We start from the raw sequence: 5,811 nt of genomic DNA, 5'->3' as shown, positions 1-5,811 counted from the left end.
TTAATTAATTAGGGTTTCTGGGTAGTCCATTTTTTAATCGAATTAGACAAATTAGATTGTTGTGTGATGCTTGGTATTGTTATTTGAAATTAAATATCTCAACTTTCTTGAGATTATCTTTCAAAACCCATGTAGGAATACTTCCTTGTATCTGATTGTTTGAAAGATCGATGTTCCATTAGTATGGTTGATTTTCTATGAATTTGGGCATGGCATCCAAGTTACCCAAAGCCAAACCCAGATAACCCAAAAGGGGCAAAGATGAGTTTTCTGTGACGCATTTTGTGTCGATTGTCAAGTAGTTATGTGACAGCTCTAATGTTACCAGGTTAGGAAGCATGGGGAGAAGCAGAAGGATAATCATGTTAAATGCTTGTAGGATGCCGTACCATCTTCATCGACAAGTCAGAATCCAGCTATTCTTAACCATTTTGCTGCAATGGGATTTAATGAAGAGCTGGTCATTCGAGCACTCAAGGAGAATGGTGCGAATCTTTGTCATGCTTCTGTTGGTTGAGATCGACATGTAACCTTTTTTAATATGATTTTTTGTTTAATGCTCTGACAGGGGAGGAGGATACTGAAGCAATTCTAAACAGCCTTCTCTTTTATCCTGTAAGTGGTTTCGTCACCTTGATTATGCTTCTTTTACTTTCAATGTGATAACCTGTTATCAAAGGCCTTGGTAAATGGTAAATATGGTAGCCTTCACACCTTACTGACCTCAATGCATCTATCATAATCAAATGGTTTAATTGAATGGTTTTTATTTTGAGAATCGTCATCAAAATAGGCAGCGTATTATATAAGTTGTTAGGTGACAGGAATGCTTACCCGGAAAGTTTCAAACAATGCATCTCTCATAATCACAGCCAAGGCATTCCTTTATTTTTCATCAGCCAAACTCCTCATCCTCTTCCCAATTTTCGAACGACTGTTCATCTTTATATACGGCCGCCACCATTTTTCGTCTTTAGCTACCACATAATCACAACCTCCTGCCATCAACACCGGAACTAAGGTAATTCAAGCTTTTTTTCTACTCCAATTTTAGTTTACTGATTTAGGGTTTTTCCAATTTTGGTTTTGATTTTTATTATATTGATTTATGATTTATGGATATGAGTTTAAGTTCTAATTGTAGTATCTTCTGGATCTCGACAAAATTATAGTATCTTCTGGATTTGTCGTGGCCTTAGACTTGGATGCTGCCACCGAGGTCTGTCCTCAACTTCAAAATAACCCAGATTCTTAAGTAATCTTCAATTAATTATGAAGCTGGTAGAAAATTCTTCAAGTTAAATTGTTATGGAACGATTTTGTGACATCTGATTTATGATTCGTTTGTTGTATTTGAATTATAGATCACGTAAATGTTTAGATCAAATGGTGTTTGTCATTTGTTCATTTTCTTCTACTGTTTTCTATCTGTCACAATGTCAACCCACATATGATGCTATTATAGTTATACCGCAGTTATTTTTTAATGCACCTCAACTATTTGTTGAAATGCCCCATTGAGTTATTTCAAGTGTTGTTTGTTTAAGTTGTTGTTCCTTTTTCCTACTTATATGCCAGCCATAATATAGTTATGGCTCCGTCTCATTCATTTGTTTACCTCTTTTATTCTCTGAGGGGTACTTTAATCAAAGGTAAACAAATGCTTGGAACGAAAAGAGTATAAAGATTCAATGCTAGGTGAAAAGTACCAGCACCTTGGATGCTACATGTTATTTCTTGCCATATAAGACTAACTACTATAGTTTCTGATAGATATACTAGCAAGAGCCCTTGGGATTAGGAGGGGGAGGAAGGATTTATGGTGTTCTTTTGTAGAATTATTCCTATGCTATGATGTTTTTTATTACTCAGTAGATTGTTTTTTGTTTCTTATAAGTTTCTGTTTTATACATGCTGGAACAACGCAGTCGACAAATCCCTGTTTTATATGTGCATTTGCATTTCTGTCAGGGATGGAATTCATTTCCAGCTTGTCTGAAACTAGTTATTTTTGTTATTCTAGAAGTGAAATCATATCCACTTTGCTTTTCAGGCTCTCAGGTTTTTCCCACTTTCTACTGGTGATGATAGCATGTCACGATATCGAGCAGACTTTCAAGAAATTGAGGTACTTGCAGTTCCAGAGCTTATAAATTTCAATTAGTCTTCGTATAGACGGGTATATCCGTCTATTCCTATAGACGGGTCAAATACAATGAAAGTGGTGACATTTTTTGCCTCCACCACTCCACATGTTGTTTGTCCTATTAGGAAAGTGGTATTGTATTTGGCCCGTCTTTCATTATAGACGGATAGTGTCCGTCTATAATGAGAATTTGTGTATAAATTTTATGTTTAAAAAAAAGTGATGGTAGCTGGTGTACCAGACTACCAACTTTCTTTGGTTTACTGACTTGAATAATTGACATTAATCATTATGTCAGCTAGACAGCTACAATGTTTTATCTGTTATCGTACTATTGCCAGTCGTTTCATAAGCTATAATAATTAATACGATGGTTTCTTATACTACATCCCTGCATTATCTGTCACTTGAATTCATCCAACGCAGACAACAAAACCTCGTTCAAGTCAAATATTTTGGACCAGGCAACTCTCATATGTTCATTCCTTATTCCTTAAATTTTCAGATTCCAATAATCACTCGTGATTAACGAGAGTCCTGCTATAGAAACTGATGCAAGCTTCATTTTTCTGCAGATGATGATTACAATTTTTTGAAGTTCGATTTATTTGCACTATGATGTGACTAAGTGATGAGGATTGGAGGATTTTTATTTATGTTTTGCACATGGTAGCGTATCTTCGATATTTGTAGGCTCTTAACAACGTGATACGATTTTGTATTTTGTTTCAATAGAATTTGTCCTAATGGTTCAAATTAAATCAGAAGGTTTTTCTTGTGTAAAAATTGCTGGAGTTTCTGTATTGTAACAGGTTTAATTCTTATGAGCTATACGATTCAATCGTGTAGGGTTACGATAAAAATAGAAATATTTTTTTTTTAAAATAACAGGATCAAAGAGAACGGTTAGTACCATCACAACTGTTCTCTTTGAAAAGGTAGAACTGAGGCGCCAAAAAATCTAAAACTCTAACAAAGAGATCTGCCTTATCAAAGAGACTGGTTCTTATATGCAGCCGTTCTCTTTGATATATCAGAGAGAACGGTTCTAAAAGGCCACCGTTCTGATTGTTGTTACAAAGAGACCGGGTTGACTTTATTTCAACCGTTCTCTTAGATCAAAGAGAACGCTTGGCCACAGGACGGTCCAAATTACATAAAAGAACGGTTACCTTACCGAGGCCTCTCCACCCGAACCCTCCACTAGGTCCACCGCGGCCACTAGGGAAGCATATGAGGCTTACCAAAAGGAGTCCGCCGCAATGAAAAATGTCTTGATATTTGCGATGGAGGCGGACCTCCAAAGGAGAGCCTTTAAAATGGGCAATGCTAATGAGATTTACTCCAAACTTGTGACCATGTTTTCACAAACTCCGCGGATCGTCCAATATGAGGCGGCCGCGGCATTCTTTGATCTCGACTTCAAAGAGGGCCAAAAGGTTAGCCCTCATGTGCTCAAACTATTGGAGCTTGTCGAGACCTTGAAAATTCAAAAGGTTGAAATCCCCAAAGAACTCATCGTAGATAGGATTCTACACTCCTTGTCCAAAGTCAAGGCATATGTGCAATTCCGGGTGAATTTCAACATGCAAAACAAGGATGTGTCCCTTGAAGAGTTGCACAAGTTACTTGTGCAAGCCGAGAGGGACATGGGGTTAAATGTGAACCCTCCCAAGGATGTGCTTAACATAAGCACTAAGAGTAAGGGGAAGTTCAAGAAGAATGGGAGAAAGGGCAAGAAGCAAGCTCCCACATTCACCAAAGCTAAGACTTGTGAAGCTAGCACCTCAAAAGTCAAGAAGGGTCCTCTTGATAAATGTCATTGTTGTAATGGTATGGGACATTGGAAAAGAAATTGTTCCAAATACCTTGGTGATATCAAAGCTGGAAAGATCACTCCAGTAGGTAAATGACTAACCTTCTTTTATGTTTCTAATTCAACTATGGTATGATGATGCAAAGTTGTGATAATGTATCTCCTTTTTATTGTAAATAGGGCCTCCACCAAGCAAAGACAAGGGAAAGGAAAAGCAAGCATAAGAAACCATCAAGAAGCTAGGGATAGCTTTCATGGAGCTTTGCTTTTCATTGTCTTATTTTAAATTATGTTTTGGATTTTTAGAACTTTAAGTTTCCGTGTTCGACATGGAAAGGTATTTTGGATAATGGTTTGTATTTTGGATGATGGTGACTTGGTTTGCAACCCAAGTCACCCGTTTTATCATTTATCCTTTTATGTTCTAAAATTCATCTTTAAATGCTTGCTCTTAGAAACATGAGATCTTTCGCTTAAAGTGATCTAATAGACAAATATAATGACGGGTTTCATTATATATCCACATGCTTAAGGCTTGTGTATGATCATTTATAAAGCGATTTTGAGTCTATGAACTCTCTTAAAGGAATGTCAATCACCAAGTACACATATGAAATCAATAACTATTAGTCTATCTATGAGATAGTTCTCCTTATACTTCAACATCATTAATTTGTGTCTCATATGCTATCTTTGAATCTATAGTGTATTTATTCTAAATATAGAGTGGGAGAAAAATGAGGACACAACACACAAGGCAAGATAAAATTGTGTACTTGTGTAAATAAAGATCTACGCAAGAGATAATGATTTGAATGAAGGTATATCTATTTACATAGTATACCGAATAGATGAGATCTATGGTCTCAAGTTAGTTCTATATGACTAAAGAGACCAAGTGAAGTAATCATAAGAGTATATTCTCAAGATAACTACACGAGGAGACCAAAAGAAAGCTTTGGAAGAAAAATGACTAATGAAAAGTCTTAACAAGTTTTTGACTAAGTTTATGAAAATTTTGACCAATAGTTTCAACCTCGAGATTTACTTAAGAGCCTAAATGAATCATAGTAACATACTAGTTATGATCAAGTTGCAAAGATTGATATACCGATATCTTCAATAGCCAAAGTTTTAACCACGCAAATGTCATTGCTTAACCTCACTATGAAATGGTTAAACCTCCTTCCAAAAGGGTATTTGCGAAGGACGTATTCTAGATATTGTTTATATTTGAATAATGACATTGCTACACATCATTATGACATGAATGTGTTAAAGATTTAAAATCTCTTTCTGTAAGGTTTAAGATGAGACCACTTCAAAATAGATATTTTGAAAGGATATGATGGGAACATATATGGTTTTATCCTAATAACTTGGCAATGCAATTTATATTTCAATTCTTGATAAATTTCGATTGAGAAGTCAATTTCGAAATGTGTAGAATTAAGTGGGAGTTAGGAAATTCTCATGTGAAGACATGGAATTTAGTGGGAGCTATCATCCTTGAATGTATAAAACTCATTACTCATTAAGGAATGACGAGCTAATATCTTCTTCACAAAGAAGCATTTGAGTTTTCAATTCTGGATGAACATGGACTATGATGAATCCAATTACATCAAGGGATGTTGGATTAGTATTAAGAGATACACATCGTATCAACATTCACATAGGTTATTCATGTAGATGAAAATGGAATTGCCATTAGCAGTCATGGTCGTTCATTGAATCTATGAACGGTTGGTCTCATGATTATTAGCTACTAATGTTTCCGCCATTAGAATGATCATGTACATGTCCAATTATGAATCATATGCATAAGAGCATGATGATTGATTGGTAA

At 35.7% G+C, this 5,811-nt stretch overlaps 1 long non-coding RNA gene across 1 annotated transcript; it reads left to right on the top strand.

The window, feature by feature from the left end:
- Positions 1–2,062: 2,062 nt before the first annotated feature.
- On the top strand, positions 2,063–2,977 carry LOC141633180 (uncharacterized). The gene is made up of 2 exons (XR_012537985.1): positions 2,063–2,128; positions 2,722–2,977. It is a non-coding gene; the product is annotated as an uncharacterized LOC141633180 (long non-coding RNA).
- The last annotated feature ends 2,834 nt before the right edge of the window (positions 2,978–5,811 follow it).

Source organism: Silene latifolia, chromosome Y (assembly GCF_048544455.1).
Source record: "Silene latifolia isolate original U9 population chromosome Y, ASM4854445v1, whole genome shotgun sequence".
Taxonomy (NCBI): Eukaryota; Viridiplantae; Streptophyta; class Magnoliopsida; order Caryophyllales; family Caryophyllaceae; genus Silene; species Silene latifolia.
This window is presented reverse-complemented; position numbering and strand designations above follow the sequence as displayed.